Here is a 25,173-nt window from a genome sequence, read left to right as displayed (position 1 = left end):
AAATAAAATTTCCCTAACATGTCCCCTCATGTGACGCTGTCACATAATTTTTACGAAAACTTTATTAAAATTTTTTAAAGCCTACATGAAACTCCATCCCGCCCGTGGATGAGGTTTCATGTTTTTTTCTAGTTCCTGCCGGGGTCCTGGTCTCCCCACCAATCTTAAGGCTGGACGGGCAGGTCCTTTAATTAGTTTAATTACTCTTGTCCATTGTGAACGGGCGCACAGCTGATTTTGCCACGCCCCCGCCTACCAGAAAATTTAAATGGGGCGCGGTGACGTCGGGAGTTCCGCCCAACCGCAGGCCCCGCCCACTGCTCGCCGACAGGAAAACCCTGCCCTATGCGTGTACATGAGGTCTTCTGCATGCTTGTGCGTGTGGTACATGTGTGTGTGCAGGTGCACGTGCATTTGTCTGTAAAGAATGACTGTGAATCACAACCTTGCGTACACACACATTCTCTGTCTAAGGAGGTGGGGGGTGAGTTTCCTACATAGTGGTCGGAGTTAGCAGCAAAGCCATGAGGGCTGGGACAGCTGCAGGAGTTTGTTCCTCACATCTGGCCTGTGCTGATCCTGAGTTTGATATTGGCACTGTCTGAGAAATTCTCAAAAGGAGAGAAACATGAGTAATTGAAGAGTGACTTTCAGGCAGATGGATGATGCAGACCAGGCCCCATTTATTGCCCATCCTTAGTCACCCTGAGAACTTATGTTTTTGCTGGGCCCTTTCTTTGAAGAGTCATAGTATTTACAGCAGAGCAGCGAGCCAAATGGCCCATCTGGTTGGTGTTTATATTCCACCCGAGCCCCCTCCCATTCCTCTTCACCTCACCCTAGCAGTACATCGTTCTATGCCTTTCTCCCTCTTGTACTTGCCTGGGTTCCCCTTCAATACCCATTCACCTCAATCACCCCCTGTAGTAGCGAGTTCCACATTCTCCCCACACACAATGTGAGCTGGAGTCACAAAGACCAGATGAGGATAGCTTGCTGCCCTTGAAGCCTTTGAGACCAAGTTGAGTTATTTAACAACAGGCATGCAGCTTGCTGGCAAATCTCTCTGCTAGCCTCGCAAATCTATTGAATTCGGTTTTCCCGTTTACCATGTCAGGAGTGGAAATGAAGGAACATTTTAAATGTCTTTTAAATGCTTCCTTTTAGCCTTGGTCAGATGGTTGGGAGAAAACGATTCCAATCCTTTGCTGTCTGCATGAATCTAAAATCAAATGGCTTTTAGAAACTTGAATACATCAGCAGCTAAAGCGCTTCATTGGAAGCATAAATGAGAATGGAGTGGGATCGAGGTTAAAAGGGGTTGAATCACGAGGACGGATTGCAAAAACTAGACTTGAATTCTCTTGAGTATAGAAGATTAAGCTAACCTAACTGAGGGGCTTAAAGTGATTAAGCCCTTGTTTAAGTGGACTTGTTTCCACTGGAGTTTAGAAGAGTGAGGGGTGACTTGATTGAAGTAGATAAGATCCTGAACGGCCTTGACAAGGTGGATGTCAAAAGGATGTTTCCTCATGTGGGTGAGTCCAGAACTAGGGGACACGCTGGTAAAATTAGGGGTTGTCCTTTTAAGACAGAGATGAGGAGAATTTTTTCCCTCAGGGGGTTGTGCAACTTTGGAATTCTCTGCCTCCGAAGGTGGTGGAGGGGGGGTCATTGAGTATTTTTAAGGTGGAGGTAGGTAGATTCTTGTCCGACAAGGGAATCAAAGGTTATCGGGGATAGATGGGAAGGTGGAATTCGAAACACAAACAGATCAGCCATGATCTTATTGAATGGCGGAGCAGGCTCGAGGGGCCGAATGGCCTACTCCTGCATCTAATTTGTATGTTCGTAAAGGATTGATAGGCTTGATAGAGAGGAGTTATTTCCTCTGGCTGGGGAGAAGTCCAGAACAAGGGGGCGGAACCTTAAAATCCGAGCCGGGCCAGTCAGGGGTGATGTCAGGAAGCACTTCTTCACACCAAGAGGAGTGGAAATCTGGAACTCTCTCTTAAAGAATTTCAAGGTTGGACAAGAATTGGTGTCTAAACTGAGATCGATAGGTCGTTATTAGGTAAGGGTATTAAGGTTTATGTAATCATTGCAGGTTGACAGAGTTAAGATGTGGATCAACCATGATTTAATTGAATGCAGAACACGCTCAAGGTGCTGAATGGCCTCCTCCTGTTTGTATGACCCTACGTAAGTGAAGACCTGGTGAGGGAACTCCTGTGATTTCACTTCTATCCTGTCCTCTCTGTATCTCTCCCTCCATGTGATCCCTACCTATATTCACACCTAGGGATAAGGGTATAGTGATGCAGAGAGACTGGAGAAGTCGGGGTTGTTCTCACAGCAGAGAAGGTTAAAGGGATTGACGTGTTCAAAATCATGAAGGGTTTTGAGAGAGTAAATAAATAAATAGAGTAAATAAAGATAAACTGTTTCTAGTGGCAGGAGTGTTGGTGACTAAAGGGACACAGATTGAAGGTAATCGGGAAAAGAACCAATGGCAGTAGGAGAAAAGCTTTCTTATGCAGTGATTAGCTAGGATCTGGAATATGTACATGATAGGGTGGTGGATACAGATCCAATAATACCTTCAAAATGGAATTGATTAAAGTTGCAAAGATATGGAAAAAGAGCAAAGGAGTGGGACTAAATGGATTACTGCGCAAAGAGCTGAAGCAGATTTGATGGGCCAAATGGCCTCTTGTACTATTCACTGATTCTCTGATTTCTGGGTCTCATCACCCCACCGTAGGTGGCCTGAAAATCTGAAATTCCTTCCTCAAACCCCTCAACTTCTCTCTCTTCTTTTAAAACCCTCTTAAAAAACTACCTCCCAATCCCCCCTACCCAATTCCCTCTTCCCCCTCCCTCCCCATTACCTCTCTCCCTTTTACCTCCCCCATTTCCCCTCCCCTTCTCCCTCCCCTCCCTTCCCCCTTTCTCTCCCCCATTTCCCCTCCCCTTCCCTCCGCATTCTCCCTCCCCTGTTTCCCCTCCCCTTCTTCTCCCCTTCCCCTCTCCATTCCCCAAACCCGTGTCGCCCCCCCCACCTTTCCCTCACTCCCCCTTCCCATTCCCATTCCCCCTCCCCATTCCCCCTACCCCTTTCCTCCCCATTTACCTTCCTCCTTTCACCCTTTGACCTCTTTGACCTGCTGATTCAAGGCTCCACTAAAAGATGCCAATTAAAGGTGTGGTCGGCATGGGTCTCAACGGTGAGAATTATTAGTTATTTTTGTGGAATTTATGGTGTTTCTCGCTCAGAATCTCAGCGGGCTGTTCCACTGGGACTCGGGTCCCCTGGCTGTGGTTGGCCAGTGGCTGTTTGAGGATGTTGGTGCCTGTGGTACTTGACGCGCTGCTGTTTATAATTCTAATAAAATCTCCCCATTAACCAGATGCTCTCCAGGTTCTGAAAATAGAAAGAAGCAGATGCCATTTCGTCCTCATTTTAATCCAATCATCATAATTACTTTAGAACCCAGCATTAATAAACTTGCCACTTAATACGTGAGTCAATGTTACTTTGAGTATTTATCCTCTCAAAACCCATTGCTATCCTGGCCCTTCCCTGTTCTCTCCAACATCAAGAAATCTTTGCTCCTCCCGGCTGAGTCACCAAAATAAGTCCGTCCCTTGACAATATTGATCCCAGGCTGCATTTTTGCTAATTAAAGAGAAAGAAAGATAAAGCCTGCATTTATATAGTGCCTTTTACAACCTCAATTCTCCAGTGACCTGATCCATATTCACCCTTGCATCAACATCAATACAGATGCTATCTGGTCATTTTCACTTTGCTATTTGTGGGAGCCTCCTGTGTGCAAATTGATTGCTGTTTTTTAAAAATTCATTCAAGGGATGTGGGCTTTGCTGGCTGGGCCAGCGTTTATTGCACGTCCCTAGTTGCCCTTGAGAAAGTGGTGGTGAGCTGCCTTCTTGAGCCCATGTGGTGTAGGTACACCCACAGTGCTGTCAGTGAGGGATTTCCAGGATTTTGACCCAGCGACAGTGAAGGAACGGTGATATATTTCCAAGTCAGGATGGTGGGTGACTTGGTGCAGAACACCAGGTGGTGGTGTCCCCATCTATCTGCTGCCCTTGTGCTTCCAGTTGGTAGTGGTTGTGGGTTTGGAAGGTGCTTGTCAAAGGACCCTGGTGAGTTCCTGCAGTGCAGCTTGTAGATGGTACACACTGCTGCTACTGTGCATCGGTGGTGGATAGAGTGAATGTTTGTGGATGGGATGCCAGTCAAGCAGGCTGCTTTGTCCTGGACGGTGTCAAGCTTCTTGAGTGTTGTGGGAGCTGCACTCATCCAGGCAAGTGGGGAGTATTCCATCACACTCCTGACTTGTGCCTTGTAGATGGTGGACAGGCTTTGGGGAGTCAGGAGGTGAGTTACTCACTGCAGGATTCCCATATTCTTACCTGCTCTTGTAGCCACGGTATTTATATGGCTAGTCCAGTCCAGTTTCTGGTCAATGGTAACCCCCAGGGTGTTGATAGTGGGAGATTCAGCGATGGTAATGCCATTGAATGTCAAGGGCCAATGGTTAGATTTTCTCTTGCTGGAGGAGTTAATTACCTGGCACTTGTGTGGCACAAATGTTATTTGCCACTTGTCAGCCCAAGCCTGGATATTGTCCAGGTTTTTCTGCATTTGGACATGGGCTGCTTCAGTATCTGAGGAGTCGTGACTGGTGTTGAACATTGTGCAATCGTCAGTGAACATCCCCACTTCTGACCTTATGATGGAAGGAAGGTCATTGATGTAGCAGCTGAAGATGGTTGGGCCGAGGACACTACCCTAAGGAACTACTGCACTGATGTCCTGGAACTTAGATGATTGACTTCCAACAACCACAACCATCTTCCTTTGTGCTAGTTTTCCTAGGGCTCCTGGATGCCACACTCGGTCAAATGCTGCCTTGATGTCAAGGGCAGCCACTCTCACCTCACCTCTTTCTTGCGTTACATCAGTGAGTACACTTGAAAAGTACCTCGTTGGCTGTAATTTGAACATCTGAACATCCTGAAATCATAAAAGGTGCCACAGAAATGCAAGTCGATTCGGATAGGTTGAAGCGTTGCCATGGAGAAAGCAAAGGGGAACATTCATCCACAAGTCGGAGATGGGATTTCACCCCTCTTCTAATATTCACTCAGTTCTGTCGAAGGGTCATGAGGACTCGAAACGTCAACTCTTTTCTTCTCCGCTGATGCTGCCAGACCTGCTGAGTTTTTCCAGGTAATTCTGTTTTTGATTCATACACAAGTGCCTGTTGTCCACAAACAAAAGGAATATGTTCAAGCCTTGCACCTTTTTTGAATTACCTGGGAGCCTGGGAGAGCCTATAGTTCCACGTTGCTTTCTCCATGGCAATGCCTCAGCCTATCAGAGTTGACTTGCCAACCAATCAGCACCCTTCTTCCCTATAGCATAAATTGTTGTGATTGTCTGAAATTTGGCATTCTTGCATTTGTCCTGATGACTGCAGGAGTCAAAAAGCTTCGGAAACATGTCTCTCTTTTCAGCAGCCTGTACATTTGTTTCAATTCAATCATCTGGGGCTTCGCTGGCTGGGCCAGCACTTATTGCCCATCCCTCGTTGCCCTTGAGAAGGTGGTGGTGAGCTGCCTTCTTGAGCCGCTGCAGTCCATGTGGTGAGTGATCTGACTTAACTGGGTGGCTTGCCCGGCCACTTCAGAGACCAGTTAAGCACGTTGCTGTGGGTCTGGAGTCACATGTAGGTCAGCCTGGGTAAGGATGGGCAGATTTCCTCTCTAAAGGAAATTAGTGGACCAGATGTGGTTTTAACAGTAACCCAAAGGTCCCTTTTATTCATTATTTTTTATTCCGGATTATTTCATTGATTGATCTCCAGTCCACAAACTGCCGTAAACAAGATTTAAATTTATAGCTCCGGGCGTTTAGTTCAGGATTACTAACGCAGTAACATAATCGTTACACTACTGGGCATGCCACTGAAATGCCTACCAGCAATATTAATAAAACCCGCTTGGGGCTGCCGTTGAGGGAATGCTCAAATGGAGCACTCAATGGTGAAATGAGCTGAAGAGTGACAGGGAGAGTCGGTGAGTGAGAACGGGCTTGGTTGGGGGGTGCTGGTGGGGGGGGGGTGGGGGGGGGGGGGGTGGGGGGCGGGGTTGCGGTTGGGGGTGGGGGTAGGTGGTGGGTGTTGGAGGTGGAAGGACTGTGAGGAGGAGTTCCACACACCTCATTGAACACAATGCCAGAAGATTTAAAGGAATGGCTAATGTTATTCCAATCTTTTAAAGAGGGATGACCCTGGGAATTCTAGGGCTATGAATGTAATGTCCACAGAGGGAGATATATTGGAGCCTATTCTTTAAGGACCAAGTGAAGCGAAGCTAACCAGAGCATAAAGGCAATAATTCCAAGAGAATGTAGACGAGGGACAAATTTATTGTACTTCTTGGAAGAAGGTAATTCAGTTCGCTGATAGTTACAGAGCAGTTAATGAATAGAGTTTGTCTTACAGGGAACACTGAGTGAGTAGTGTGTGCCAACTCATTTATTTTCTCAGTTAAAGTGAATTGGCGGGGGAAGACTATGATCAGCAGGGACAGTCAAATTGACCAGCTGTTACCTACCAAGTCCCCTCACGCGATCAGACATCCCAACATTATGGGTTTGTCACATCTGTAAGAGATCTGGAGGGAGATGATCCAAGCAGGATCTTTCAGATTACAGATGATACCAAGCTATGTGGGTAAGCAAATGGAAGGGATAACTTTTAAAGAGATCAACAGCAGCAACAATTTGCATTTATATAGCACCTTTAATGTTGTACAATGTCCCAAGGTGCTTTAAAGGAGCGATTTTCAAACAAAATTTGACACTGAGCCTTATAAGGTGATATTAGGTCAATTGACCAAAAGCTTGGTCAAAGAGGTAGGCTTTAAGGAATGTCTTAAAGGAGGCGAGAGAGGCAGAGAGTATTAAGGAGGGAATTCCAGAGCTTAGGACTGAAGACAGCCAATGACACAGCCATTAATGGTGGAGTGATTAAAAAGGCCAGAAACGGAGGAATCCAGAAAACTCATGGGACCAGGGGTCTGGAGGAGATTACACAAGATAGAGAGGGGTGAGATCATGGGGGGATTTGAAAGCAAGGATGAGAATTTTAAAAGTCAAGGCATTGCTTGACCATTGTAGGTCGGCGAACACAGGGAGTGATGGATGAATAGGACTTGATGCAGGTAAGGAGAAGGGACATGGAGATTTGGATGAACTCAAACTTGCAGAGGGCCACAGGAGACCAGCCAGGAGTGTGTTGGAATAGTTGTGCCTAGAAGTAACAAAGTAACAAAGTCACGGATGAGGGTTTCTGCAGCAGATGAGCTGAGGTGGTGGATGGGGGGAGATGGGGGACGTTATGGAGGTGGAAATAGGCCGGGGTCTAGGTGCTGGAAAGGATATGGGGTCAGATGCTCAGCTCAGGTTGTAAAGAGTGGAGTTGTGTGGATTCCATTGTTTATCAAGCTTTGCTGGCTCTAACCTGTTATTTAAATCTTCATGCTGTTCAATCAGACAGATTATTCTGTCCATGCCCTGATGAGATTAGCAGGTCACATCTGTGCTAATGTCATTTGTGCCTGTGGAGCTTTCAACAGGAGCTGCTGATGCATGAACCAGTGCAGGGACTGCGATGTTCATGCTGAAGGAACAAAATACAACATGTGTTGGCTATTTTTTTTGACCACTTCAAAGTGGCAGGAGGTTAATTTAGGGGCAGCATCTTCTTTGCACACAGAATGACCAGCTCGTGCAATGGGCGTTAGGGGAGGAGGCAGAAGGTGATAACCTGGAATTGTTCGACAGGTATTCAGGTGTGGCGGAGAGTGATTGGAGGTTCCGTATGGATTGATGAACAAGTGTGTGAATGGCTTCCCTCACCCATACTCATGTGTTGCCCTGTTTTCCTGCCATGTATCCCAGCTGTTAAAGGAAGATTTGGTGGAGGTGTTGAAAATAATGGCGGGTTTAGGTAGAGAAAACGATGAGAAACTGTTTCCATTGGCTTGGATGTGTTGATGACTCAAGGAGGCGGATTTAAGGTGATTGGCACAAAAAGAAAAGGTGAAATGAAGAAAATGAGGAAACACACCGAGTGGTTAGCATTCGGAATACGCTGCCTGACAGGCCCTCCTTGTTGTCCCGGGTCGTGTAGCCGGCCAGCTCGAGGACCTCGAGGTGCTCGAGGGCGGTGGCCAGGTAGATGGGGGCTCTGGCCCCACCACATAGTGACCCATGCGTAGCAGCCGGTGGGTACGGCCGATGGGGAACTGGATCCCGGCTCTGGAAGAGCGAGTCTTGGCCTTGGCGTGCCCTTTGCCTCCGGTTTTACCGGGACCCAGACATCTTGTTGTTGCCCCTGCTGAAAGTCTTCACCAACGTTCGATCTGCCCAATAGGTTGGTGAATAAAGATTCAGTCGTAGTTTTCAGAAGGGAATTGGATAAATACTTGAAGCAGCAAAAAATTGCGTTGCTATGAGGAAACAGCAGAGGTGTGGGACTAACTGGATTTCTCTTCAAAGGGACTGGCACTATCTTGTTGGATTGAATGGCCTCCTCTGCAATGCACGATTCTAGGCTTCTATGATTACACAGCTCACACATTTCTCTTGTGCTACACATGGCCTCAGCACATCTGAAAGCGTTTTACAGCCAATGGCGTGTCATCACAGTTGTAAGGTAGAAAACATGACAGCCAATCTTTAGGTGCTTGTGTGATCAATACTGCTCCTGACACTTGGAAGAACCCCCTCAGCTCTTTGTACATCTACCTGAAAAAGCAGACGCACAATCTGCTCATGTCTCATCAAAATATGGCATCCAACAGTGCAGCACTCGCTCTGTACTGACCCTCTGACAGTGCAGCACTCCCTCAGTACTGACCCTCTGACAGTGCAGCACTCCCTCAGTACTGACCCTCTGACAGTGCAGCACTCCCTCAGTACTGACTCTCTGACAGTGCAGCACTCCCTCAGTACTGACCCTCTGACAGTGCAGCACGCCCTCAGTACTGACCCTCTGACAGTGCAGCACTCCCTCAGTACTGACCCTCTAACAGTGCAGCACTTCCTCAGTACTGACCCTCTGACAGTGCAGCACTCGCTCTGTACTGACCCTCTGACAGTGCAGCACTCCCTCAGTACTGACCCTCTGACAGTGCAGCACGCCCTCAGTACTGACTCTCTGACAGTGCAGCACTCCCTCAGTACTGACCCTCTGACAGTGCAGCACTTCCTCAGTACTGACCCTCTGACAGTGCAGCACTCGCTCTGTACTGACCCTCTGACAGTGCAGCACTCCCTCAGTACTGACCCTCTGACAGTGCTGTGCTCCCTCAGTACTGACCCTCTGACAGTGCAGCACCCCCTCGGTACTGACCCTCTGACAATGTAGTGCTCCCTCAGTACTGACCCTCTCTCAGTGCAGTTCTCCCTCAGTACTGACTCTCTGTCGGTGCAGTGCTCCCTCAGTACTGACCCTCTGACAATGCAGCACTCCCTCAGCACTGACCCTCTGTCGGTGCAGTGCTCCCTCAGTACTGACCCTCTGACAATGCAGCACTCCCTCAGTACTGACCCTCTGACAGTGCAGCACCCCCTCGGTACTGACCCTCTGACAATGTAGTGCTCCCTCAGTACTGACCCTCTCTCAGTGCAGTTCTCCCTCAGTACTGACCCTCTGTCGGTGCAGTGCTCCCTCAGTACTGATCCTCTGACAATGCAGCACTGCCTCGGTACTGACCCTCTGTCAGTGCAGTGCTCCCTCAATACTGCACCAGGGTGTCAGTCTGGATGTTGTGCTCAAGTATCAGGAGGAAGAGCTGCATCCATAACCTTCTGAGTTAAAGGTGAGTGTCCAGGACACTGAGCCCTTACTGACTGTTACATAATATGAATGTCAGTTTCAACAAGTTGTGTTCAGACAGCGTCTTTGGCCCTACTGAAGTGCCTGATGATGCTTCACGGGATCGCTATCAGCCAGAAACTGTCATTGATCCAAAGGGTTAGGGCAGGTGGCGAAGGGCTGGTCGAAGAGGTAGGTTTTTATGAGTGTATAAATGGAGGAGAGAGAGGCAGAGAGGAGGGTTTTAATCATTCCATCATTAACGGCCATGCCTTCAGCTGCCTGGGCCTTAGGCCCTGGAATTCCTTCCCTAAACCTCTGCACCTCTCTCTCCTTTTAGAAGCTCCTGAAGACCTATCTCTTTGACCAAGCTTTTGGCAATCTGCCCCAATGACTCCTTAAATGGCTGAGTGGCAAATTTTGCTTTAATCTTCCTGTGAAGGACCTTCACAGTGCTATATAAATGCAGACTGTGGTTGATGAGATGTGTCGAGGGAATTCCAGAGTTTGGAGCCTAGGCAGCTGGAGGCACGGCCACCAATGGTGCACTGATGGAAATTGGGGATGTACGAGAGGCCAGAGTTAGAGGAGGGAAGAGATCTCGGAAGGTGGTAGGACTGGAAGTTGCTGCAGAGGGAGGGACCAGATGATGGAGGGATTTGAACACAAGGATGAGAATTATAAAATTGCTGGACCAGGAACCAGAGTTTGGATGTTCTTCAGTGCTCTGATTGGGGAGGTTCAAACACAGCAGTTGGAGGGAAAAGTGGGCAAAGATCTGAGAGGCAACGATACACTTGGGGCCTTGGGAAAGAGAGAAGAGAGTTTGGAGAAAGCCACAATGATGGTGATGGGTTCCTGGGGTCATGTTGGTCTCCGTGTTATCCTGTTATATGGTTGCACACAGGGCAGCAGATGAAGCTGGTGTGTGTGTGTGTGGGATTCTCACTCCCCTCCTCTTAGGATTCTGGGATGGCACAGCACTGAAGGAGGCTATTCGGCCCATCGCGTCTTTCAGAGAGAAATCCAGTTCATCCCATTTCCCCCCGCCATAACACAACAATTTTTTTATCCTTCAAGTATTTATCCAATTCCCTCTCGATAGCTACTACTGAATCTGTTTCCATCATCCTATCAGGCAGCGCCTCCCAAATCCTAACCACGATGCATAAAAAGCTTTTTCCTTGTGTTGCTTCTGGTCTCTTTGCCAATCATTTTAAACCTGTTCCCCCTGGTTACCTACCCTTCAGCCACTGGAGACAGTTTCTCCTTGTTCATTTAACTCCTTCTTGACTGTAAACACCTCTATTAAATCTCCTCTTTGCCATTTCCTTTCAATGCAGAACTGACAGAATTGGCGACATTCATCGAGCAGTGTGGCCCAACATTATCCAACATACGGACTTGCAAATTAGGAGCAGGAGTAGGCCATTCAGCCCCTCGAGCCTGCTCCTCCATTCTGGACGATCACGGCTGATCTGACTGTGGCCTCAACTCTCACATTCCGTTTACCCCCGATGACCTTTGACTCCCTTATTCGTCAAACATCTATCTACTTCTGCCTTAAAAATATTCACTGACCCTGCCTCCACCGCTCGCTGGGAAGAGAGTTCCAAAGATTCACATTTCTCCTCATCTCTGTCTTAATGGGAGACCCCTTACTTTTAAACAGTGGCCCCTAGTTCTAGTCACTCCAACGGGGGAAACATCCTCTCAGAATCCAACTGAACCAGTAAAATTTACAGCTCAGACGAGGCCACTCAGCCCATCCTGTCTGCGCAGGCAACGTGCCAGAACAATCTAAATCTAATTCCATTTCCTGACCCTGCTCTCTACCCCCTCCCCACCCCATCTCTCTCTCTCTCTCTCTCTCTCTATCTATCTCACTCACTCCAAATTCCTCTTTCTTCCTCAACTTCAATTCTTTATCCGATTTTACCCTTAAAAGTCATAATGATCTCTGCCTCAACCACTCTCCGTGATGATGTGTTCCATTCTCCAACCACTCTCTGTTTAAAGAAATCCCTCTTAACCCATCTCCTCACTCTGTTCGTCATCATTTTAGATTGTTTGGCCCTTTGTGACCTAACCAAAGGCAATAGTAGGGGGAGATGCTGGTGTAGTGATGATGTTACTGAGCTAGTAACTTAACGGCCTGGGGATAGGGGTTCAAATCCCACCCTGGCAGCTGGTGGAATTTAAATTCAATTAATAAATCTGGAATATAAAGCTTGCCTCAGTAATGGTGACCATGAAACTAATATTGATCATTGTAAAAATCCTTCTGGCTCACTAATGTCCTTTAGGGAAGGAAATCTGCCATCCTTACCTGGTCTGGCCTACATGTGACTCCAGACCCACAGCAAATGTGGTTGCCTAGCAAGCCACTCAGTTCAAGGGCAATTAGGGATGGGCAATAAATGCTGGCCCTGCCTGTAACACACATATCCTGTGAAAGAGTAAAATATTCCCTATTTTTGCTGTCAAAACACTTCATGATTTTTGTTTTTAATTCTATTAAACCTCCTCTTGGCCTCTCTCTGCTCCAGTGAAAACAGTCCGACTATTTCAAGTATCTCCTCATAACTATAGCTTCCTAAACCTGGCAACATGCTGGTGAACCTGCACTCTATGCTCCCTAAATATTTAATGTTCTTTCTACATTGTGGCACTCATAACTGAAATCAATGGAGATGCAAAACTGAAGTCAGTGCATTAATTTTAGTTTAAAAGAACTAGAGAGAGAGGGAGTTGAGACACTGGAGCTGTGAGAAATTGTGCCACTTGGATGAAAGGAGCAATGAGGTTTGGAAGGACAGTTACAAAATGCCAACACCAGCTCAAATCAGTCAAAATAGAATCATAGAATGGTTATGCACAGAAGGAGGCCTTTCAGCCCGTCATGTTTGTGCTGGCTCTCTGAAAGAGTCACTCACCTAGCGCTGCTTCCCCTGCCTTCTCCTCATAACCCTGCACATTTTTCCTCCTTGGATAATGATCCAACTCCCTCTTGAATGCCTCGAGTGAATCTTCCTCCACCGCAGTCTTGGGCAGTGTATTCCAGGTCCTAACCGCTCGCTGGGTGAAAAAGCTTTTCCTAATGTCACCTCTGCTTCATAAATCTGTACTCACTTCTCGATCCTTCCAGCAATGGGAACAGTTTCTCCCTATCTATTCTGTCCAGGCCCCTCGTGATTTTGAAAACCTCTATCAGATCTCCTCTCAACCTTCTCTTCTCCAAGGAGAACAGCCCCAGCTTCTCCAATCTGTCTTCGTAACCAAGAAACCAAATTAAAATACCATAATCGACACTCTTCAATTGTTTCCACTGGTATTCTCATTGGTCTCCTTCATTCTGCCTTTGTTTCACAAGACAATAGGATTGTAAACTGGAATGGTAGCAGTGATGGGGGATCATGTGGGCAGGGTTAGAGGAGCTAGGATTGTTTTCCTTAGAACATCGAACGTTAAGTGGGAGATTCAAGAGAGGCGTTCAAAAATCATGAAGGATTTTGATCAAGTAAAAAAGGAGAAACTGCTACTAGCAGGAGGGCCAGCAACCATAGGACACACATTTAAGATAATTGGCAAAAGAAACAGAGGGGGAGGTGAAGAGAATTTTTTTTTTTTGCAGTGAGTTGTGATCTGGAAGGTGCTGCCTGAAAGGGCGGTGGAAGCAGATTCAATAGAAACTTGGAAAAGAAAAATTTACAGGGCTATGGGGGAAAGAGCAGAGGAGTGGAATTAACTAATAGCTCTTTCTAAGAGCCGGCACAGACACGATGGGCTGAATGGCCTCCTCCTGTGTAGTATCAGCCGATTCATTATCATTCACATTACACTGCTGCGCAAGGTCAAATTGTCCCCAGATGCCGCTTCATATTGTTGTAGTGGCCTGGTCATTGCTGCCTAGTAGGTGAATACTGATCAATATTGGTCCTGGTCATTCACTGTCGTCTGGGCTGAACGATGGTCTTCGGCAGACTTAGTACGGACAAAGCTACAGCATGCACATGATGAGAAAGGGAAATAAATATCTGTTCATTATGTTTTGTTTTGCAGAAGTTTTAACAGATAAAACAAGCATTATGGATGTCTGTAGCCAGCATGCATCGCTCTGAAGACCTGTGTAGACTTGCGATTGGTCCAAGCCAGCGATAAGCCTTCTGACATCAACCCCTCACCCCCAGATCGCCAACACTGGCCAATGGCTGATCTCAGTAAGTTCAAAACACTTAAACCTTCAAACAAAGGGTGTCACGGTCTTGGAGCGGGTGCAGAGGAGATTTACAAGAATGGGATGAGGGTCTTACGTGGGGAGACGGGAGAAGCTGGGATTGTCCTCCTTGGAGCAGAGAAGGTTAAGGGGGAGATTTAATAGAGGTGTTCAAAATCATGAAGAGTTTGGATAGAGTAAACAGGGAGAAATTGATTCCACTGACAGCAGAGTCGGTAACCAATAAACACAGATTTAAGGTGCTTGGCAAAAATGTCAGAGGGGCAGATGAGGAGCACTTTATTTTAATTCAACGAGTTGCTCTGATCTGGAAGGCGCTGCCTGAAAGGGCAGTGGAAGCAGATTCAATAGCAAATCTCAAAAAAATGAACTGGATAAATACTTAAAATGGAACATCTTGCTAATTGGATAGCTCTTTCAAAGAGCCAGCACAGGGAGGTGGGCTGACTGGCCTCTTTCTGTGCAGTGAGATTCTGTGATTAACATCCCGGTGACATATTATGAGCTGTGGTGACCTTTTTGGTGAATTAACACAGCAGTGACGGATCACGCAAATTGTCTGATCACCCTTTTCGATTTTCCTGGATCATGTTCCTTATAGGAATACACCAGGTGCCCAGGACAAACCCTGGAACTACCGATCAATATAATGACTCCTAAACACTGCTCCATTTCCTGCTGCTTATCAGTGCTTTTGACAGCCAGGCTGACGACAGGGTCTAGTCACAGCTTGTGGAATTAATTTTCCAGTGTAGTTCCTGTCATCTGACTCGCACAAACAGTGTGAGGAGATTTATCCTCTTTCTCTCACCATCAGCTGCCTATTTCCCTCCTCACCATCTAGAACAACCAGGGCAGCAAGGGATTGGTTCTCTTCCAAGTCGCACGCACCATCCCAACTTGGAAATATATCGCCTGCTTCTTCGCTGTTGCTGGGTCAAATCCCGGAACTCCCTAGCGTGGGTGTGCCCACACTAGGCAGCCCCCCCACATTGGGCCAGATGGTGACATTGTGGTAATGACACTGAGCTAGCATTCCAGAGGCCTAGGCTAATGTCCAGCGGACATGGGTTCAAATCTTCACCAAGGCAGCTGATGGAATTTAAATTCAGTTAATAAAATCTAGAATATAAAGCTGGTCTCAGTAATGGTGACCATGAAACTATCATCAATCGTCATAAAAACCCATCTGGTTCACTAATGTCCTTTAGGGAAGGAAATCTGCTGTCCTTACCTGGTCTGGCCTACATGAGACTCCAGACCCACAGCAAATGTGGTTGATTCTTAACTGCCCCTCTGAAATGGCCTAGCAAGGTCAGTTCAAAGGCAATTAGGGATTGGCACCAAGTGCTAGCCTTGCCAGTGATGCCCACATCCCATGAACGAATGAAAAAAACCTGCAACGGCTCAAGAAGGCAACTCACCACCACCTTCTCAAGGGGCAACTCGGATTGTGCAATAAATAATTCCCTTGCCAGTGACACCCAGCTGTTGTTGAGCCTATCTTAGCAAATTGCAGTTTTTTCAAAGTAGAACTGGTGCGAGTGTAAAATGTGAATCCAAAAGTATAAGCCAAAGGCTTGAAAAAAATATTGATTTCTAACAAATCCTTGGCACTTTTCTGTTCAGGTGCAATATAGAGAGAACTAGCGCATGAGAAAATCTCTTCCGGTGTAGTCTGGTTGATGAATTACCTTGGGACCATCAACATAACTAATAAATCCAATAAGGAATTTGAGAGAAACGTCTTTATCCACGGGGTGGCTACTATGTGGAACTTGTTACCAGAGGAATGGCTGAGGCAATAGTGTGCGTGACAGTGTGAACATCTCAAAGTGCTTTACAGCAATGAATTGCTTTTGAAGGGATAAATATTGACCAGGGCATAAGGGAAAATGCCCCTGCTCCTCTTCGAAATAGTGCCATGGGGTTTTTTACATCTCTCTATCTAAGCAGGCAAGCTGGGGCCTCAGGTTAGTTTCTCGTCTGAAAAAAAATGGCACCTCCAACCGTGCAGCACTCCCTCAGTACTGCACTGGAGTGTAAACCTAGGTTTTTGCGCTCCAGTCCTGGAGTGGGACTTGAACCCAGAACCCTCTGACTTAGAGGCAAGGGCTGTCAGGCCAAAAAGCAAGAATTTCTTTTTACTCTCTCCCTACCCCCCACAACTCTCCTTTAGCATCTGTAACATATCTAATCTTTGGGTCATTTGAGCCAATGCAGAATAGTCCCATCATTGTAACATAAAAGCCAAATACTGCGGATGCTGGAAATCTAGAACAAAAACAAAAATACCTGGAAAAACTCAGCAGGTCTGACAGCATCTGCGGAGAGGAGCACAGTTAACGTTTCGTGTCTGAATGACTCTTCATCAGAACTAGGGCTATCTGTACCTTGCTCATCCTGCTTTCCATCCTTTAGTGTCACCTATTAGCACATTTCTTAGATAATACCACCACGGTCAACACCTCTTTGTCCTTTTGTCTATGACATCTTTTGGCAATCTCCACCTATCACTGGCCCTCTATCCAGCTCTACCTGTCCCCCCCACCACCTTAAACCAGCTTATATTTCACTTCTTTTCTATTCTTCCTTAGTTCTGTTGAAGAGTCATACGGACTCGAAACGTTAACTGAGTTCCTCTCCGCAGATGCTGCCAGACCTGCTGAGTTTTTCCAGGTATTTTTGTTTTTGTTCCCATCATTGTAACACCTCATCTATCCTTTGGTTCATGATTTGAGAAATCCTCTCTAAATGCTTACAAATTCCAAATGAACTCATTGCTGATATCAGCATGTGCATCTAGGTTAAGAGCCACTCTCTGAATTATACCCTGGATACTGAGTAAATCAGGTCTCATTCACACAGGAACCTTTTTTTTTTCATGGGATGTGGGCATCACTGGTAAGGCTATCATTTGTTGCCTATCCCTAATTGCCCTTGTACTGAGTGGCTTGCTAGGCCATTTCAGAGGGCACTTAAGAGCAATGTGGGGTCTGGAATCACCATTACTGAGACTTGTTTTCAATTCAGATTTATGAATTGAATTTAAATTCCACCAGCAGTCGTGCTGGGATTTGAACCCACGTCCCCAGAGCACTATCCTGGGTCATTTAGATTACTAGTCTGGTGACTACGCCACGACACCACAATCACCCCCTAGCTGTACCCCTGTTTGCCACAATTACCAAAATTATTAGGTTTCAAACTGTTGTAACCTATAGACAGAGAAAAATGTGCAGTGTTTTTTCACACGACTCTAGGTGAAGCAGATCAGGACCAGCTGGGAGAACTAATGTATACTAGGAATGGTTCATTCTAATTCTGATAATTTGATTGTCCCGGTGTTTTGCTTTACATCAAATCAATTAGCTAAACAATGCCTTTAACAGAAAGTTCATTAATCTGTGGTGAGGGGATGGGCGTGGGGAGAGAGGGGAGGGGACTGGAGAATTGTGGGTGGGTGAGGTGAGCTGGTCAAAAAGTTTAGAATCACAGAATGGTTAAAACACAGAAGGAGGCCATTTGGACCCTTGTGTTTATGCTGGTCCTCCAGAGGACTAATTTACCTAGTCCCACTCTCCTGCCTTTTCCTCACAGCCCTACAAAATTTTTCCTTTTCAGATAATGATCCAATTTCCTTTCAAAGCCTCTATTGAACCTGCCTCCACCTCACTCTCAGGCAGCGCATTCCCGATCCTAAACACTTGCTGCATGAAATGTCCTCATATCTCCATTACTTCTGTTCCCAATTACCTTAAATCTGTCTCCTCTGGTTCTCAATCCATTCACCAGTGGGAACAGTTTCTCCCTATCTACTCTGTCCAGAGCCCTCATGATTTTGAATGCCTCTACCAAATCTCCTCTCAACCTTCTCTTCTCTAAGAAAAACAGTCCCAACTTCTCCAATCTATCTGCTTAACTGAAGTTCCTCATCCATGAAATAATTCTCATGAATCTTATCTGTACTCTCTCCAAAGCATTCACACTTTTCTTACAATGTGGTGTCCAGACCTGGACACAATACTCCAGTTGAGGCTGGACCAGTGTTTTATACAAATTTAGCGTAACCTCCTTGCTCTTGTACTCTATACCACTATTAATAAAGCTTAGGACACTGTATACTTTATTAGCTGCTCTCTCAACCTGTCCTGCCACCTTCTATCATTTTTGCACCTATACACCCAGGTCTCTCTGCTTCTGCATCCCCTTTTGATGCAACAGGGTAGACAGGTTTCAACAAGAAACAGCTAAACTTTATTAGAGAGAGCTTTTCAGTTGCAACACGCTCAGTCAGGACTCTCGTTAGGAAGCCTTATCCCCCAGATTGCCTGTGCTTAGGACTCAATGGTCGGAGACTTAACAGAACAACAGGTGATCCCTGATAGACAGCAGGAGGGGCTGTACTCTCAGTTACCACAAGATTGTAGCCTTCATATTGTCTCTCTGCATTCTTCCTACCAAAATGAATCATTTCAAACTTGCATTAAATTTCATCTGCCACTTGTCTGCCCTTTCTGCCAACTTGTCTATGTCCTTTTGAAATTCTACACTATCTTTCTCTTGGTTCACAGTATGTACCAGTTTTGTATCATCTGCAAATTTTAAAATTGTTCCCTGTACACCAAGGTCTAGGTCATTAATACGCATCAGTAAGATCAGGGGTCTTAACATCGATCCCTGAGGAGCTCCACCACAAAGCTTCCTCCAGTCCAAAAAACATCCATTAACCATTACTCTCTGTTTTCTGTCACTCAGCCAATTTCATATTTTTTAAAACTCATTCACGGGATGTGAACTTTGCTGGCTGAGCCAGCATTTATTGCCCATCCCTTGTTGCCCTTGAGAAGGTGATGGTGAGCTGCCTTCTTGAGCCGCTGCAGTCCAAGTGGTGTGGGTACACCCACAGTGCTGTTAGGGAGGGAGTTCCAGGATTTTGACCCAGCAACAGTGAAGGAACGGTGATATATTTCCAACTCAGGGTGGTGAGTGACTTGGAGGGGAATTTGCGGGTGGTGGTGTTCCCATCTATCTGCTGACCTTGTCCTTCTAGATGGTGGTGGTTGTGTGTTTGGAAGGTGCTGTCTAAGAAGCCTTGGTGAGTTCCTGCAGTGTATCACGTAGATGGTACACACTGCTATAACTGTGCATCGGTAGTGGAGGGAGAGAATGTTTGTGGATAGGGTGCCAATCAAGTGGGCTGCTTTGTCCTGGATGGTGTCGAGCTTCTTGAGTGTTGTGGGAGCTGCACTCATTCAGGCAAGTGGGAACTATTCCTTCACACTCCTGACTTGTGCCTTGTAGATGGTGGACAGGCTTTGGGGAGTCAGGAGGTGAGCTACTCGTCAGAGGATTCCCAGCCTCTGACCTGCTTTTGTAGCCACCGTATTTATATGGCTCGTCCAGTTCAGTTTCTGGTCAATGGTAACCCCCAGGATCTTAATAGTGGGGGATTCAGCGATGGTAATGCAATTGAACATCAAGGGGCAATGGTTAGATTCTCTCTTGTTGGAGATGTTCATTGCCTGGCACTTGTGTGGTGTGAATGTTACTTGCCACTTATCAGTCCAAGCCTGGATATTGTTCGGGTTTTGCTGCATTTGGACATGGACTGTTTCAGTATCTGAGGAGTTGCAAATGGTGCTGAGCATTGTGCAATCATCAGCGAACATCCCCACTTCTGACCTTATGATGAAAGGAAGGTCATTGATGAAGCAGCTGAAGACGGTTGGTCCGATTTCTTATCCATGTTGCTATTGCCCGTTTATAAGGCCATAAAACATAGGAGCAGAAATTAGGCCAATCGGCCCATCGAGTCTGCTCCACCATTCAATCATGGCTGATAAGTTTCTCAACCCCATTCTCCCACCTTCTCCTCGTAACCTTTGATCCCCTTACCAATCAAGAACCTATCTATCTCAGTCTTAAATACACTCAATGACCTGGCCTCCACAGCCTTCTGTGGCAATGAATTCCATACATTCACCACTCTTTGGCTAAAGAAGTTTCTCCTCCTCCATGAGCTATAACTTTGCTAACAAGTCTGTTGTGCGGCATTGTATCAAGTGCCTCTTAGAAGTCCATATACATCAGATCAATAGCATTATCCTCATCAACGCTCCCTGTTATCTCATCAAAAACTCAAGCATGTTAGTTAAACATGATTTGCCCTTAACAAATCCATGCTGGCTTTCTTTAATTAACTTGCATTTGCCCATGTGACTATTAATTTAGTATGAATTTTGGTTTCTAGAAACTTCCCCACCACCGAGGTTAAACTGACTGGCCTGTAGTTGCTGGGCTTTTCCTTACACCATTTTTTAACAAGTATGTAACATTTGCAATTCTCCAGTCCTCTGGCAACACCCCTGAGTCTAAGGAGGACTGAAAAATTATAGCTAGTCCCTCTGTAATGTCCACTCTCACTTGTCACAGTATTCTTGGATGCATCTCATCCAGTTCTGCTGCCTTATTGACTGTAAGTACAGATAACCTATCCAATACCTCCTCTTTCTCAATTTTAAACCCTTCAAGTGTCTGAGTTACCTCCTCTTTAAGCATGTACTGCACAGCACCTGCTTCCTTGGTAAAGACACAAAGTATTCATATAATATCTCAGCCAGGCCCCCTTTCTCCACGTGTAAATCCCCTTTTGGGTCCCTAATCGGCCGTATTCCTCCATTTACCACCCTTTTACTATTTGTACCCTTATGGAAAGCTTTGGGATTCCCTCTTATGTTAGCTGCCGGTCTCTTTTCATACTCCTTCTTTGCTTCTCTTAGTTGCTTTTTCACCTCCCCTCTGAGCCCTCTGTATTCAGCCTGGTTCTCCATTGTATTATCCATTTGACATCTGTCGTAAGCACACTTTTTTCTTCTTTATCTTAATCTCTTTCGTTATCCAGGGAGCTCTGGATTTGTTTGTCCTACCTTTCCCTTTGCGGGAATATACCTTTACCTGGAACTTTCTCCTCTTGTTCAAGCCTATTGTTCAGTTACAGTTTTGCCTGCTAAACCATGATCCCAATTTATTTGGGTCAGATCTATTCTTATCCCAATGAAGTTGCCTTTCCCCAAGTTAATTATTCTTACTCTGGATTGCTGTATGTTATTTCCCAATAGCCAACCTAAACCTTAAAATCCAATGATCACTGTATCCTAGGTGTTGCCCTATTGACACTTGATTCAACTTGGCCCACCTCATTCACAAGAGCCAGGTATAGCAGTGCCTCCTTTCTCATTGGACGGGAACACGCTGCTGTAGAGAATTCTGCTGAACACACCGCAGGGATTTTAAATTACCCACGTGCAGCTAGGCGAATACTAACACCAAGCCCCATTACTTCACTGATTTAAGCAAATGTTGATGTCATGAGGAGGCCATCCCAGGCCTCTCCTCACTTGATAGAATCATTTTGTTCCCAGACAAAGCCCTCCTCACAAACCAAGTCCCATCACAAGAGTCTCAACAATGGGCTCTTTATGAGATCATTAGATGCTACTTTCACCAAAGAGTTTTCAAGCCAATTGAACACATTTTGGGTTAGAATGAATATATATCATTCTGATCTATCATAAACCCTAGCCTTGCGGCTTGTATTGAGTAGAATGGCTGTTTAACGGTTGCCATAGCAAGAGAGCATCATGCATCTGTCAAGGCTGAGGGCTTGGTCCTGAAATCGGGTGCTTAACTTCGATCGGGAGAATGAGATTGACTGCTGTGCCAAGGTATAGCAAACAATTGGGTTCAGTTCATTTTTTCCTCAATGGGCCACCGTCCCATTGTAATTCGAGGTTAAATGATTTGGCTGTTTCCCGGCCCAGGGTCATGGGAATTGCTGAGCGGTTTGTCAACGTTAACCCTTTGAGGGGAATGATGAACAGCCAGTGCAGAAAGCCAACACATCTATTCACTGCCTTACACTTGCCTTTTCATTCCTCCTGTACTCGAACCTGCTCTCACTGCCTTGTTTTTATCCTTGCACGGGGATATAAGTCATGTTGCAACGCTTCTTTGCTTCCCTCTGCTTTACTTTCCCACAGTGTCTGCCCACTGGCTCAGTGATGGCACTCACACCCCAGAGTCAGGAGGTCATGGCTTTGAAGTCCCGTTTGATGTGAGAACAAACTCTAAGCTGACACTCCCAGTGCAGTACAGCGCTGTTCTTCACATGAAAGGAAGTACTTGCGCCTTTCACAATGTCAGAGCATCCCAACCCAGTGAAGTACGTGCAGCCAGGGTTGGAATGTAGGGGAAATGCAAACTGGCAGCGGAAGCAAAAGCGATATGAGAGAAAGCTTTTTTCACACAGCTTGTGGCAAGGGCCCGGAATGCACTGGGCTGAGAGTGTGGCAGAGGCAGGCTCAAGGGGGGAGCATTTAAAAGGGAAATAAACTGTTATCTGAAAAGGAAGAAAGCGCGGGGATACGGGGAGAAGGCGGGAGATCGGCACTCAGAGAACTGCTCATTCGGAGAGCCTTGCGCAGGCACAATGGGCTGAATGGCCCCCTCCTGTGCTGTAACGGTTCTGTGGTTCTGAACACCACTGCCATATTTGTTAATGGGGCTTCAAACTGAGGCCCCACCTGCCGTCTTAGGCCGTGGATCCCAATGCATTATTTTGAAGAAGAGCAGGAGGGTTCTCCCAGCATCCCGCTCAGTTCTTACCCCTCAGCCACCGGCACAAAAACGGAATACCTGGTCACTCTCACATTAATGTTTGTGGGATCTTGCTGTGTGCAAATTGTCTGCTGCGTTTCCTACATTCCAACAGCGACTACACTTCGAAATCCTTCATTGGCGCTTTGGGATGTCCTGAGGTCAGGAAGGGTGCTATAGGAATGCAAGTCTTTCTTTTCAATACTAACTCGACTCTGCTTACCAAAATAAAAATCAAGCTGGGGTGCCGCAATGGAACCCGAGTGTGCTGGGTTAAAAATGATACCTCCTTTTCCACCCATCCCACCCAAAGGCTCTTCCTCGATCCTGGTAGGGAGCGATGGTAATTGCTTTAACCACTGGGGCCAACAGAGCCCCAGATCTAAATCTCTCCCCCATAAGCAGAGATCACTGGGTGGCAAACAGGAACACGATTCTTGACATTCGGGCCTGGATTTTCACAGTGTTGGAAGGACTCCAGAGCCATTTAAGAATCGCTGGTGGGACCCGATTCCAGGATTCCAGCCTTCGTTCCCAGTGCCCACACCCCCCAATATGCACCAGTTCTTGCCAGTGTGGGTAAGGGTGCAGGTAGCCCTCACCCTGCACTCCTAATCTGGCCGGCTCCATTGCAGGAGTAGGCATCTCCTAGAGCACCCCCCCCCTCCCCACAATTTTCATGTAGTCGGGCCAGCTTCTCCGTGGGACTGCATATTCCCGCCGTCTGGGGAGGGGGTAGTTGATGGGTGGGCGTGTATGGGCGCATTTCCGATCGGCGCCCCCCCCAACAATCGGAGGCGCAGCGCCATTTTATGTGGGTGGGCCTTAATCTGCAGGGAAGCGCTATGCGCACCCTGTGTGGGGGTGGGGGGTGGTGGGGATACCTAAAATCGAGAGTGCGCTGTTTCACGCATGCGTACAAAAGAGCGCACTCATCTCCCTGAGGCTAAGTGCAGCCTCAGGGAGATCGGCTCTACATGTGAAAAAGATAAAAGTAGAAAAATAAAATTTCCCTAACATGTCCCCTCAGGTGACAATGTCACATGGGTTGGGACATGTCTATAATTTTCACACAAACTTTATTAAAATTTTTTAAACCCTCCATGAAACCTCATCCCCCCTGTGGATGAGGTTTCATTTTTTTTCTAGTTCCCACCGGGGCTCCTGGCCTTCCCGCCAACCTTAAGGTTGGACAGACAGGTCCTTTAATTGCTTAATTGATCCTGTCAATGGCCTCAATTGGCCATTGACAGGTGGGCGGGCACGCAGCTGAGTTTGCTGAACTCCCGCCTTCCTGAAAATTTACATCGGGCACGGTAACATTGGGAGTTCCCCCCGACATCACGTGCGTCATTTTACGCATCGGCGAGCGGGCCCCGTTCAGCCATGACTCATGGTTCGCGGCCCTTCAGAGGAGTAATGAACCATAGTCTGGATTCAGGAACCTATTGCGAGGTAAGTTCTTTACTCAGTTGTAAATGGGTCTTACCCATGCCCCTCCCACATGCCCCCATGGCCAGCTATGCTCTGCAAGCCCAACTCTATCCCACACACCTCCCCCCCGCCGGAGCAAAGGCCTCAACACTCAGGGCCTTTCATACAAACATACAAACATACGAATTAGGAGCAGGAGCAGTCCACTCGGCTCCTTGAGCCTGCTCCGCCATTCAATAAAATCATGGCTGACCTGAGTGTAACCTCCTGCTTACCAGTGATAACATTTCACCCACTTGTTTATCAAAAATCTATCTGCCTCTGCCTCTAAAATATTGAAAACCTCTGTATTTGAGGAAGAGAGTCCCAAAGACTCACGACTCTTTGAGAGAAAAAAAATTCCTCATCCCTGTCTTAAATGGGTGACCCCTTATTTTTAAACAGTGACCCCTGGTCCTAGATTCTCCCACAAGAGGAAACATCCTCTCTACATCCACCCTGTCAAGACCCCTCAGGGTCTTAAAGGTTTCAATCAAGTCACCCTTATTCTTCTAAACTCCAGCAGATACAAGTCTAACCTGTCCAATCTTTCCTCACAAGACAACCCATCCAATCCAGGTGTTAGTTTAGTAATCCTTCTCTGAACTGCTTCCAAATCATTTACATCCTTCCTTAAATAAGGAGACCAACACTGTACAGAGTACTCCAGATGTGGTCTCACCAGTGTCCTGTACAACTGAAGCATAACCTCCCTACTTTTATACTCAATTCGCCTCGCAATAAATGATAACATGCTATTAGCTTTCCTAATTACCTGCTGTACCTGCATACTGGTCTTTTGTGATTCATGCACTAGGACACCCAGATCCCTCTGAATCTCAGAGCTCTGCAATCTCTCACCATTTAGATAACATGCTTCTTTTTTAT

At 46.5% G+C, this 25,173-nt stretch overlaps 1 protein-coding gene across 2 annotated transcripts in view; it reads left to right on the top strand.

Moving 5' to 3' along the window:
- Positions 1 to 25,173, top strand: part of tmem198b (transmembrane protein 198b) — a 167,274-nt gene that overhangs the window by 10,607 nt on the left and 131,494 nt on the right. The window contains exon 2 of one of the 2 annotated variants that reach the window (XM_041201222.1): positions 13,980 to 14,137. The exons of the other annotated variant lie outside the window; for it this stretch is intronic. The gene's annotated coding sequence lies outside the window, so the exon portion shown is untranslated. The remainder of the gene's footprint in view (positions 1 to 13,979; positions 14,138 to 25,173) is intronic. 2 annotated transcript variants of the gene reach the window in all.

This window comes from Carcharodon carcharias, chromosome 12 (assembly GCF_017639515.1).
Source record: "Carcharodon carcharias isolate sCarCar2 chromosome 12, sCarCar2.pri, whole genome shotgun sequence".
NCBI lineage: Eukaryota > Metazoa > Chordata > Chondrichthyes > Lamniformes > Lamnidae > Carcharodon > Carcharodon carcharias.
The sequence above is the reverse complement of the archived record's forward strand: the minus strand, read 5'-3'. Positions and strand labels throughout refer to the sequence as shown.